Source organism: Astyanax mexicanus, chromosome 24 (assembly GCF_023375975.1).
Source record: "Astyanax mexicanus isolate ESR-SI-001 chromosome 24, AstMex3_surface, whole genome shotgun sequence".
In the NCBI taxonomy this organism is placed as follows: Eukaryota; Metazoa; Chordata; class Actinopteri; order Characiformes; family Acestrorhamphidae; genus Astyanax; species Astyanax mexicanus.
In genome coordinates this window covers 20,006,827-20,020,923 of record NC_064431.1, presented here as the reverse complement: position 1 = coordinate 20,020,923, position 14,097 = coordinate 20,006,827, and positions in this window count along the sequence as shown.

The following is a 14,097-nucleotide window of genomic DNA, read 5'->3' as shown; positions in this document are numbered from 1 at the left end:
AGTGTTATAAAATACAAAAAAATTAAAGTGTTCCGAACAAAATCTAAAACGATCGGAGTGTTACGAACACAACACAAAAAGATGGGAGTGTTACAAACCCAACTCAAAAAGATCTGAGTGTTACGAACACAACACAAAAAGATGGGAGTGTTACGAACACAACACAAAAAGTATGGAGTGTTACGAACACAACACAAAAAGATTGGAATGTTACGAACACAACACAAAAAGATCTGAGTGTTACGAACCCAACACAAAAAGATAAGAGTGTTACGAACACAACACAAAAAGATTGGAATGTTACGAACCCAACACAAAAAGATGGGAGTGTTAAGAACCCAACACAAAAAGATGGGAGTGTTACGAACACAACACAAAAAGATGGCAGGGTTACAAATGCAACACCCAAAGATTGAAATGTTATATCAAATTAGTGTTACGATCACAACATAAATATGTGTTGTGGAGATCCGTTTAACTTATATCCACATGCCTTCCAAGTAAGAGGAGCTGCATTTGTGGTTAAAGGAGTTATTTTAAAGCAGCCATTCAAAAAATGCCTAAAACCCTAAATCACATTAGTGTAAAATCATGAAATATCACTCTTCCATCAGTCCACATGCTTATTTAACTTTTAGTTTCTGTGTCTCTCAGCTTGTCCAGAAATGCATGTGTAAAGCATGTCCATTAGGGGCAGCTCAAAACTACTCAAAAATTACTTCTTTAGACTGTAGGGGAATAGACTGTCATTGAATAAATACAGTAAATATGGCAAATATAACTAATTTCAATGGAAATGAAAGTTAAATAAAAGAACATGCACATAATATTTGCACAATATAATGTTGCACTGTACACTCCAACCACTCTACCATAACTTACAGTACATGTCTATGTTGCACAATTTATATCATACTGTTATAATATAAATATATTTCAATAACATGCCAAAAGGTCATGGAATAGTAGTATATATTCATCATGCAGTGATGCCCTACTACTAAATCTACATCTGTATACATTGTAAGGTGTTATTCTGTAAGTGTTTGGTTGCCAACATGCTCATGGCAAGGCCACATAAATGACTGATAGATGAGATGTTTAGCACGCACAGTGATAATTGTGATAATGATTGTGACCAGTGGCATCTGGATGAAGTTGTCCGTGCGAATAATAACTAGAGACAAGCAACTCTCTAGACTACCACTATCAAGACCCCACACACATACTGTATCTCATTGGTCAGTGCATTGTCATTAGCTTCCATAGGACGTGGCAAAAGTGATGGGACACAATACTAGTTTTATATTCTTGATTAAGCTTAATTTCTTTCTCTATTTTCCATATAAATTCCATATAACTACTACTGTATTGTAGTATTCAGTGCATTGCCAGGGCTTTGTCAGACTTGTTGGACAGCACAGAAACATGGTAACTTGCTCTTATAGCCTACGACACAGTGACTATAGTTTTGCAATAAGTTGGCAAAGTTTAATCAAACCTTTGTGGAGTTGATTAATAAATGTGTTTGTTTGGTTTAACAATGAAATATTTAATTCTTTTAAATGACTCCAACTCCATTTAAGCCTGAATGTGTTAAAATTACACTCTCAACTCTCAAATGTTTAGATAGAGATAGATAGATACTTTATTGATCCCCGAGGGGAAATTCTATAAAGTTTACAGTTTATCTCTGAAATTCTAAAAATCTACTCTCCAGTTTTTGCTGTGTAGCTTTCATGTTTGTGTTTGAATCACATTCAGTTTTATTTATTTTAAAAGTTTTTTCTCTCTGTTTGTAGGCATGCGTTTACCCAGAGGTTTCTGGACGACGGCCGACCACGCTACAGGAGTCTCCACCCCCCAGCGAAGGTCGGCGGTCAGGCGAATGGGCAGAAACAGTGTCGGATCTGCGGCAAGAGCTTCAGCTCGTCCACCCACATGAAGGTTCACGAGCGCGTCCATTCTGGAGAGAGGCCGTACCATTGCCCTTATTGCGGGAACACCTTCAAACAGAATGGCCATCTTCAGACTCACATGAGGATCCACACAGGCGAGATGCCGTTCTTCTGTCCTAAGTGCGGGAGGAGGTTTAAAGACCAGAGCGTGAAAAACAAACACGTAAAACGCTGTAAAATCATCCTTATGAAAGGACATTACTCTGGAACAAAGACCACCTAGATATACAGAGTTGTGTTTTTATTACTATTATTATTTTTAAGACGTTGTTATTGTAGCATTCAAATACTTTAGTGTTTTAATATTTTTCATTTTAAGGAATGCACCTACTAGTGCATCTCAAAAAAAATTATATCATTAAAAAATTACTGTATTTCAGTAATTCAGTTCAAAATGATGTATTACACACAGAGTGATTTATTTTAAGCCTTTATTTCTTTTATTGTTGATGAGTTTGCTGATGAAAAACCAAAAATCAGCATCTCAGAAAAATAGAATTATATATGAGACCAATTGGTACTTTTAGCAGTGTAGACAGTCCTGTGCCAAGTCCTGCTGGAAAAGTTGTCAGCAGAGGGAAGCATGAAGTGCTATAAGATTTTGCACTTAATATAACACAGTGGACCAACACCAGCAGATGTCTCTCCAAACCATCACTGATCATCAGTAAATTTTACTTTTAATTTGTAATTTGCTAAGTGCGGACCACGCCTTATAGAAGTAGAAAAGGAAGAAAAAGGGGAGGGAACTCGGGGAAATTTGGGCTGGAGTTCTGAACTGCGTGCTGAAGAAGCGTGCAGTTATATCCCCCCCTTTTTATTTAATGAGAAGTGGAAGAGTAGAAAAAAGGGGGTTGTTGGGGAGGAGGTGGGTTGCGAAGTTTTCGTCACGAGAGATAGTTAGTTAGGGGAGGTATTTATAGGACGGTTGATTGATACGGGGTGGAGTTAGAACGTAGAGTTCGGGCGTGGTCCTTCTCCCAAACTTTTGTTATTACATAACATCATTTTGCTAAGTGCGGACCACGCCTTATAGAAGTAGAAAAGGAAGAAAAAGGGGAGGGAACTCGGGGAAATTTGGGCTGGAGTTCTGAACTGCGTGCTGAAGAAGCGTGCAGTTATATCCCCAAAATATGGAGCTTATAATGAAGCTAGTTTGAGATGAGCCTGTCTCGAATCGTCTGGTTTGGAACGGATGTATAAGTGGTACGCCTGAGAAGACCACCGTCCGAGAAGCTTGATGACGTGCTCGGGGATTCCTTGTCTGGAGGCGTTGGATGCTGCACCGATGCGGAATGAGTGGGCGGAGAATTGGTCTGGTGAGTAACCGTTGACTGAAAGGATGAGGCGGAAATGTGTGTGGAACCAGTGCCTTGTGATTATACTACCAGATTCCGTAGTGAACGGAGGATCCGAAGGTGATGCTTGTTGAGAGAGCCGGAGATTTAGGTGGTGGACGAGTGGTTCGTACGGGCTGAGGGGTGAGTCAAGTTTAAACAGATGGAGGATCGTGGTTTTGCCAAGTTGGTCAGTTTTGCTTCGCTTGATTTTAGAGGTGAGAGTATCCGAGTCCAGGATGCTGAGATCTGATATGAGGGGGTATGAAAAGGAGTTGTGGGAGATTTTAAGTGAAGTGAATTCTGAGCATCTGAGGAATCCGACGTATGCCAGGAGAAATAGCGATTGGAGCGTGGAGGATGTTGTCGGAGGGTAAAAGCCTGATCGGAGGGTTTGAATGCAACGATGGAGGATTTCTGGTGAGATGGGAGCTCGTTCGTGTGAGGATGGAGTTTCTGATTTTTGGATTCCTTTCAGGAGAAGGGAAATTTGAGGGTGATTAGAGGAAGGGTGTGGTATGCCAGTAATTAGTTTAGTGAAAAAATTGATAGCTGCCAGATGGACTCTGAGTGATGAGGAACGGGCTGAATGTTGAATGTGAATGAAAGTAATATAAGCTGCTATTACGGATGGATGATGAGAAGGGAAAGATATATTATGTGTGGAGTGGAAATTTTTGTATGCTTTCCAGCTTGACCAGTAAGTAGAGAGTGTCTGTGGGGAAACGGCTGAAAGGATGGTTTGTTGTGCTTGGAGGATTAGTTCGTTCAGACGGGGGTTAGGTGTAGTGTAGTTAGTGAAAATGGAGGTACCGGCGTTGGGTTGCAGTCTGCATGCGGAGCCAAGGATCTGGATTTCTGGAATTGAAAGCGAGAAAGAGAGTCAGCAATAGAGTTGGATAAACCTGGGATGTGGACAGCTTTAATTATAAACTGATGCTTAATGGAGTGCCAAGTGAGGCAACGGATAAAAGGCATTATGTCTAGCGATTTTGATCGATTTTTGTTGATGTGGACCGCGGCGAGATTGTCTGAATGGAGTAAAATTGATTTTCCTGACCATTCATGTCCCCAAAGGAGGGCAGCGACGAGGACCGGATATATGTCCAGAGAGCGCAGAAGAATCGCGCGGCTGCGCGGCGGAGCAGATGAAGTTCTCCGGCCGAGCAGAAGCGACCAGAGGAAGGAGCGGCATCTGTGAATAGCTTAATATCAAAAGAGCTGGAAGCTGCGTTGGCGTAGAAGAAAAACCCGTTAGATTGCAGAGGAGGCACAGCCAGAAATGGAGCTCTGACGTGCAGTATTAGTTGAGCATAACGAATGGTGGAGGGCTCGGACGAAAAGCCAAGCGGAGGAGGCGGGAAATGAAAGAACGACCCTGGGTTCGATTCGGGTTGTGAATAATGTGGCCGAGAGGGGAAAGACGGTGCTAGGTACGGGCGGGGAGACTTGAAAGGAGGCGGAGTCCAGAAAGATCCCAAGAAACTCGAGAGATGTGGAGGGACCAACGGAGTTCTCCGACAGCGGGGCACGGAGGCGAGTGAAAGCGCTGGTCATGGCTTCAAGACCCATCGAGAGGGGCGAGGAAGGAGGATCGATGACGAAGTTACCCAGGAGGTGGAGCACGAACTGGGGCCCGTGTTAAGCAAATCCAGCAGAGCGCCTTAGCAAAGGAGTCGAAGCTTGGGGTTACTTTTGCACCCGAAAGCAAGGTGAACTGAAAAACGGACTCTGAAAAGGCGCCAGGAGTCAGGATGGAGAGGGAGGATTTTTGAAAGCCGAAACCACGTCAGCCTTAGACAGCCAGGCCCATCGCGGGATGGGGAGCTTCGTCCCGCAAACACACGTCAATGAAGGTCCAGATCCGGGGCGTCTTGGAATGTAGCAGGGTTCCAGTGTTGGAGATGAGCCGCAGCGCGAGCTGAGAGGGGGCGGCGCTGTAGATGGAGAATGAAGGTTAGGAAGCTCCAGCAAGGAGCTGAGCGGGTGCTGCAGCCCGGTGAGAAACGGCGAGAGAGGAGGCGGGGAGAGAATTGACGGAGTAAAGGAAGGAGAAAGGCTGGCTGGAAGGGACGGGTTGGAGAATAGTGTTGCCAACTGCTCAGTAAGGAAAGTAGCCATTGGCTGCAGTTTGTGAGTAAAACCCCTTAAATGTTAGAAATGTTACAAATGAACTCAGTCTGTCGCTTTTATAAATATAGGCAGAGACTTCTGAAAATAACTGCATTTTAACGTAAATTACATGATTAAGTTTTTTTTTTTTTTTTTTTTTGTTTTTTTTTTTGACAGTCAGCGGCGGCTGTAGGTATGCGCAGTTCGTTGCAGCGTGTTTGAAGAGCAGTGTGAGTGTGTGGTCTGACTGAGACTGCGCTGTGAGTGTCGTGGGCGGGGCTCGCGGCAGCACCTGCTGCTCGCTGAGGAGAAACTGAAGAGCATGTGTGTTCATTTAAACTCTCAATAACAAACAAAAACTAAGTCGGCAAGTTGGCAACACTGTTGGAGAACAGCAGGAGGAACGCAGAAATGGAGAAGGAGGATGACCGAGAGAGGGGGTTTGAACGACTGAGGGGAAGAGGGAAACGAGAAAGACGAGAGAAACGAGGCGCTGAGGCGAAGTTGGTGCCGCGCCAGGTGTGCGAGAGCTGCAGCAGCGGCGAGGGGGTTTGGACGACTGAGGGAGGGGGAGTTGGACGACAGAGGGAGGGGGAGTTGGACGACTGAGGGAGGGGGAGTTGGACGACAGAGGGAGGGGGAGTTGGACGACAGAGGGAGGGGGAGTTGGACGACAGAGGGAGGGGGAGTTGGACGACAGAGGGGAAGAGAGACGAGAGAGACGAGAGACGAGGCGCTGAGGCGAAGTTGGTGCCGCGCCAGGGGTGCGAGAGCTGCAGCGGCGGCGAGTTGAGCGGGTGACGTCATCAGGCCGCGACACTGGTGCGGCTCATGTGCGCTGTTCAGAGGTTCAGTGAAAAGTTCCGCTTTTGGAGCAGAACGGGGGAAAGGGACGCCACGGTCCTTCAAAAACCCGCTGTAGCTTAACAACAGTCCAATCGGACATGCGAGGAGGCTGGGACTTACTAGGAGAGAGGGGCCCAGGGCCGGCGAGGCCGGCCGAGGAAGACGGGCGTCCGGAGCGACGAGCCCGCGCAGGAGGAGTAGGGGGAGAAGAGCGGCGGGAGCGCCGAGATCCGGGGGTGCACTGGTGAGGACGACCGACCCGGGAGGAAGAATAAGCAGTAGCCGGAGTAGAACCAGGAGTAGCCGGAATGGAGATTACGGAATTCAGACGACGAGCCCAGCGAGGTGGAGTAGGGGAAGGGGGAGAAGAGCAACGGGAGCGCCGAGATCCGGGGGTGCACTGGTGAGGACGACCGACCCGGGAGGAAGAATAAGCAGTAGCCGGAGTAGAACCAGGAGTAGCCGGAATGGAGATTACGGAATTCAGACGACGAGCCCGGCGAGGTGGAGCAGGAGTGGAGACAGGCTGGCTAGGAGGGAAGAGGTCCTCGTCGGAGGCGGTGAGTTAAAGGTCCATGGTGGAGAACAAGCTAATGCGAGCAGGCGGGTGCGGCAGATTCGACTGATGCGAAGTTTTCGTCACGAGAGATAGTTAGTTAGGGGAGGTATTTATAGGACGGTTGATTGATACGGGGTGGAGTTAGAACGTAGAGTTCGGGCGTGGTCCTTCTCCCAAACTTTTGTTATTACATAACATCATATCAAGGGAGCAGAGTCTGGAGGAAGAGTGGAGAGACACAGAGCCCAAGCTGCTTTAGGTCTAGTGTGAAGTTTTCACAATCAGTGATGGTTTGGAGAGACATGTCATCTGCTGGTGTTGGTTCACTGTGTTATATCAAGTAAAAGTTTTTCACATTTTGAACTCAATTATTGACATAAATTAACTTTCAATGATATAAAAAAAAATTAAGACGGCGTAATATCACAGTTTACGTTCGTTTCGGCAGTGGCAGCGACTTAGAAGCGTTTTTTGTCAGAGATATATAAAGAAGATCACATCGGATTGTAATAAATTTAACTGATTGATCAGATTTCGATGCGTCCTCACAACACTGTATCCCATTCACACCTTTACTTGGTGCTGGACACTTATGATCAGATGTTCGACTCACCCAGAGTGCATGTTTAGGCCAGGTGTGAACAGAGCCATAGAGTATGCCAGCCGCAGAGATAGAACAGAGCATTTAGTCTCTCTTTTTGGCAAAAAAAAAGTTAATTTAATAAGATTTTAAGATTTTGTTCCAAGTAATTATGGACCGATTCTGTTGGTCTGCGCATCATTAATACATAAATGACAGTTTTTTCTTGCGCTATATTGTTGATATGCTTGTGTATAGTCATGTTTTAGCAGTAAATATATTGTAGAATATTAAAACTTTCAGTGTATGAGTTCAGTATTGTTTATCTCAACTGCAAATTAAAGTTAGATGGTTGACTACAAACAGTAGTTTTGCACAGTTGTGGAATTCAATATTTTTATTAGACTGTTATATATTGCTATTCTTATGTCTTACAGCCATAATTGCATGTTATTTTTATAAGTAAAGGTTATAATGGCGCAGAGGGGTCCAGCTTTCTAAAGTGCAGCCACTTTGATTGGGAGATCACTGGTTCGAATCCCAGTCATGCAGCTTGCCATCAGCTGCTCTCTCTGGGTGGGTAGATGTTGCTTTTTCCCCTTATTACACCCAGGGTGATGTCAGTCAGCACAAGGCGTCCTTCCAATTGAAATGTCTGAGCAGTTATTGCTGTTTTGTTAACTACAAATTTCATCTTTACTTTGTATTTGTCAGTAGATAAATACACTTAATGAATAAGTGCATTTTTAAATAAAATCTGCAATAACTGTTGAATATTGTTGTAAATGTTTAGTTTCAGAAGCAACCTAAAGAAATGTGTGATCTTTGAAAGTTAAAAAGTTATTTATTCTGTTCTGCATTTCATATTTTCATTTGCATATTTTTGTTTAATTCATGCTTTTTCACAAAAAAGTGGCTTTTCTTTATATATATATATATATATATATATATATATATATATATATATATATATATATATATATATATATATATATAATAAAAATGTGAGTTTTTTTTCATTCTCAAAGTGTTCTCTTCTTGTTTTTTTACCTAAACACATGGGGTGTAATAAACACATCAAAAAACAGTTCTAAAATAAAAAAGTATGTTTTAAATAGTCCTGGATTCCTACATATCCTTAACATACCACCTTTCAGTAATACATTTTATCTCTAATATATATTTTTATAACTCTTTTCTTTCATACAAAAAGTGGATACGCGGTCTTCATTTTGGCAGTATAATATGTCAGTATAACTCAACACATAAAAATGAAAAAAAGGTACTTTTCAGATTTTCTATGTTGAAAAATTTGCATCCAAAGGCAGAGCCATACTTTTTACTTTTTCAAAAATCTAAAATTTCAGAAGCTAAATTTTCCCTTGTAATTGTGGATAGCAGACACATTTGTGTCTTTTGCTTTTTTGGTTGAAAATGTTAGAAACTGTTAATCTGTCTTCCTATTCAAACAGTCAGGAGCTGGTGTTGTATGACTGGATATACAATAACTGCTCAGCCAAGTTACCAAGATGGCCACTGAGTGACTTGCCTATAAAGAATTTGCTACAATGGCAGAGGACGAGGCTGGCTATTTCCACAAATGGAGATATTCTCATTACCATATTTTATGAACTATAAAGCGCACCGTATTATAAAGCGCACTATCAGTGAACATCTATTTTCTGGTCTATTTTCATACATAAGGCGCACCAGATCATAAGGCACATTTTAAATGACATAAGTAAGGAACAAGGCTGTCGCCATGTTTCCCTTCTAATTCAGCAGGTCTCGTCACTGGGAGAAAACAAAACTGTAACGAAAATATATATATATTTTAACGTCAAACAAGCACTGGGTGTTAATTTACACAGATTTCTCTCCTGAGAAAAAAAATATATATTTGGGTGAGTAAGCTAGCAACAGCGAAAGAACTAGTGCTTAAGGACTAATACTGCTCCAGCCTCGGTGCTGGAGAAACTTCACTAAAACTCTATTTATTTATAAAAAAACTCTATTTATTTATTTATAAAGCTGCACTTCAGTGGAGTGGCTTTAGTCCTCCCTTACAACCTGACTGGTAAAATTCATACGTAATTCGCACCAGATTATGAGGTGCACTGTAGACTTTTGGAAAAAAAGTTCTTTGAATTTGCTGAATACAGAGAGACCAGGAACCAAAGTCAGGTCTGACTGATGGTAACTCAAGGATAAATTAACAGACTAGTTGCAAGACACGTAATGGAGAAAAATTATCCCACTGTCTACTGCACAATATTTGAGCACTTTCCAGATGTGTATGTTTATTTAATTCCAGTTTAGATTAATTTCTATGGGTTTTAACTTAGAGGTAAATTTTAAACTTAAGTATTTAGGATTGAGATTACATTACATTACATTTCCCAGGTAAATACATAGTAAGTAAAATAATCACATTTACACAATCAGTAATGGATTACTTTTTTGTGCAACTCCCCCAGCAATGGTTAACAATGTATTATTTATCCATCCACACATCACGTTTACTGCACAAGGCTGTTTTTTTTTCCACTATCCTGCTGTTTCATACAAGAAACACTAGGGGGCAGCACTACTCCACTGTTAGTGTTGTGTACATGTGAGAGGTCTTAACTGCAACAAAACTAATAGTTCTGTCATTTGATTTACTTTGGTTTTCTTCAGAGCAGATGGAGCATTTGAGAACCTGTGGCGAGCTAGTCTTTAGCTGTACACAAAATGCTTCAGACCGAGCTCAGAAATGAGCCCAGATGGGATTTAATTATTTTGCCTGGATTGCCAGTCTAACTTTGTATTTAATTCTGAGTCTAATTCTGAGGCTTGAATTGCATTAGCTTCACTTCAGCATCTAGAGTGGAAAACATGCAGGGCTATAATGCTAATAGTATCCTCATGTATTTGAATTAAACAAGATATACTGAAATTAAAATATTCCTCCATTAAAAGTAGAAGTCCTTACCTTAGACTTTAGACATTGTTTTATTCACCAGAAAAAAATAAAAAATAAATCTACATGGCTGTAATCTGTAATTTAATACAATTTAGCACATTGTAAATGAATACTGAAGTCACTCAGACTATGAAGGAACACATATGGAATCATTTAGTTACTTAAAAGTGTTAAACAAACCAAAAGCTTTTATGTGGCTCTTATCTGGAGAGCTGTTAACTTGCAGTTTCTGAGGCTGGTAACTCTTTCTTAAAACTTAGTTGAGTAGTTATTGCCGTAATATGGATTAGAACATTATTCAAATAGAGATATTCATTGTATACTTGTAACTCTACCGCTTCACAACTTCATTACTGATGCTCTCAAACACATTAAGAGGCAAAGAAATTCAAATAATTACCCCTTGACAACTTGAGCACAGCTGTTAACTAAAAGCCTCATTAAGCTGACTGAGAAAATCCGTCATTTAAGCAAGAGGTGCTGCTTTAAGGAATCTAAAATATAAAACACATTCTGGTTTGTTTAACATTTTTTGTTTAATATAAAATAAAACAATATGTTTTTTTTTTTATAGTCTGGACGACTTTAGTATTAATCTACAACTTTCTGTGATCCAATACAGTTACAGTGATTAGATAAATAACATCAATAATAAGTAATTAGATTACATTTCATAGAGACGAGAATACCTTGAGACGAGAATAACTTGAGAAACTCTTTTGGATTTGTTTGACCACCATTCCAAAATGAATGAGTTAAAATGGAGCAACTGAGCAAAATCAAAAATTTATAAATGCTTAATAATTGTCATAGTGAAAAATGTTCTTATTTTCTTAACACAGATCAATATTAAATATTTAAACACTGCAGATATAATTTAAGTCCAAATATAAGCCTTTTAAACAGGCTAGAGTGTAGTTTCAGAAACAGCTCAGCAAACTGCCTGCTAATATTAGCAGTAATGCTAACGTCTTTATTACCTAATATTTTTTAACTAAAATACACAGGTAAATTTTCTTTCTTTTCTTTTTTTTTAGCAAAATATTTTGTTCTAGTGTCCAAAATTAAAGAAATATCCTGGCCAAATATTTCGTTAGCTATTTTGAAGATTTAAAATCTAAAACATATTCTGGTTTGTTTAACCATGAGTTAAAATGTAGCAACTGAGAAAAATCATGAGTTTCTAAATGTTTAATAATTATTATAGTGAAAAATGTTCTCATTTTCTTAACACAGATCGATATTATATATTTCAACACTGCAGATTTAATTCATAAAGCTTTTTTTAAAGTCCAAATATAAGCCTTTTAAACATGCTAACTTAGACTGTAAATCTAGCATCAGCTCACCAAACAGTACGCCAATATTAGCAGTAATGATAACATCTTAACTGCATAAAAACTGAAATATATAGCTATTTTTTTTCCTTTTCCTTTTAGAAAAATACTTGTTACTAACGTTACTTGTTACAAAATATTAATGTTATTGGAATATCCTGGCCAAGTAGTTAGTTAGCTAGCTAGCTAACTTACTATTTTTATTTTGTGTTTCTAGCCGTTTAGCTCCACTCACCCCTATTCATTAAGGACTCACTGGTGGGCTCCCTCTAGCTGTTTGCAGTAATTTAGCTACTGATAGTGAGTAGGATGTTACTTATAAACCAGCTCTGATATTACCTTGTTTTCTTTCTTCAGTAGAGTGAATGAGCAGTAGGTTGTAAAATGCTACTGCTGAAATATCTATTTTTCAATGACTCACCATTTTTTAATAACCCACGCTGCGGTAAACAGCGCCCCGGTAGAGAACTTCAGCCTGTTCCTGCCTGACTTACTGTATAAAATTAATTTACTGAGGAGAATTTCTAAAGAGCTTAATTTTACTCAAAATAAAACTATATTAAATATATTAATTCAGATTCATAACATTTAACACAAATGGAAAGAAACACTGGCAGGTAAGACAATGTATCCATGGAGATGAGTTAGCACTGCAAGTTAGCTAGCTAGCTAACTACTGGATACTGTTGGGTTATTTCTATCTTTTGTTCTGGGGTTAGGCGAGTGTACAGGTGTTTTCTGTGTTCTATTTCAAAACTAATATTATTTTTTACCACAGTAACTTGAATAAATCTTATGTATTCTTGCTAACACGAGGAAACCTGCTCACATATGCTTTTATTTTTTTTACACAAAAAAGGCAGCTACTAGTGAAAAAAACAGCAAAGTCTACACCAGCAAACTAGTCCAGCACTAAACAACATTATTATATGAAAAAATTAATTCATGCTGGTCTAAGCTGTCAACCAAATCTAATAAATAATACCAATCTTATGTTTAATACCAATGTAAATATAGACTATTGGAAAAAAAATTGTGCCATCTTTTTACATGAACATAAAGATGTTTTCATCCAGAGATTTTCAAAACGTAAATATAATGTAGTACACAGGAAATTTATTTCATGAAGACTTTAAGCATTTTGTCATTTAGTAAAAAGGCACAAAATGTACAATCTTAACACAAAATTCAAAGTTGAGGGTGCCAATAATTTTGTCTGTCCCATTGTAAAGTGAATTGTACATTAAATTATACCAGATAGAGCTTTTTTACTTTATTTTTTGTTGTTGTTCCAATTACAATTTTCTGGATGAAATACTTAAATTCTGAACAAAAATGCCCATAAATGTATATGTTACATAATAATATAATATTTAAGTTTTTATTTGAAAATAATTTATGTGAAAAGACAAGTAATCATGCCCTGTGATACAAATGACTGCAATTATCTTTTTTCACATATTACAGTTCTTTGTACTAATTAATATTTTTTTCTTCCCAAATTGGAAGGCCAATTACCCCACCCTCTCTTTAGGACTTTATTAATAGTAATTAATAGTAATAGTAATACTTTATTAATAGTAATAGTAATAGGAGGGTAAAGATGAATGCATACCTCCTCCGATACATGTGAAGTCAGATCCCAGCTGTTTTCCAGTTACCACCAATGCTGCCCCTCAATAGGCAGCATCACGATGCACTCAGAGAAAAATGCCCGATCTGCAGCTCTGATACATCAGCCAACAGATGCCTGTTGAAAGTACCATCTACTATACCGACCCAGAGAGAGCATGGTCAGCCGTGCTCTCTTGGATTCTGGCTGCTGATGGCAAGAACCAGATCACCTTAGTCAGCTGGACCATTTGGAGCCCTCAAATTCAAAATTTTGGACACCTGATCAAAGATGTTTCACTCAGGCCATTATTTATTTATTTATTCAGAATTTGCCACAGCAAGCTTTCTCTGCATGTTGGCATCATGGTGAAGTCGGTTCTAATTTTTATTTCCATTCTGCTTGGCCGGAATGACCCGATGACTCTGGCTCTGTGGGAGCTGAAGGGCTTTTGTAGCACATTGGGCCGTGTGCAGTGTGTGTCATGACCACTGTGGTGGATAATGAATACTCTCCTACTCAACCGCTGACTCAAATCTGACCCCTCGTTCCCGGGTCCACAGCAAAGTGTCCTTCTGAGTGAGTGTGTGGACTGTGCGGTACACTGATGGGTTTGGAAAGTGGAAAAGTGCTCAGTTGTAGTTGGCTTCGCTCTGTGCTATGATGTTATTAATGCTCTCTTATGATACTTTACACTGTTATTACCTGTTGTATGCAATAGATCAGTCAGAAACATTAGGTGCAAAACAACATCACGCAAATTGGTGCCTATTGCTTTCAATGTTTCTTTT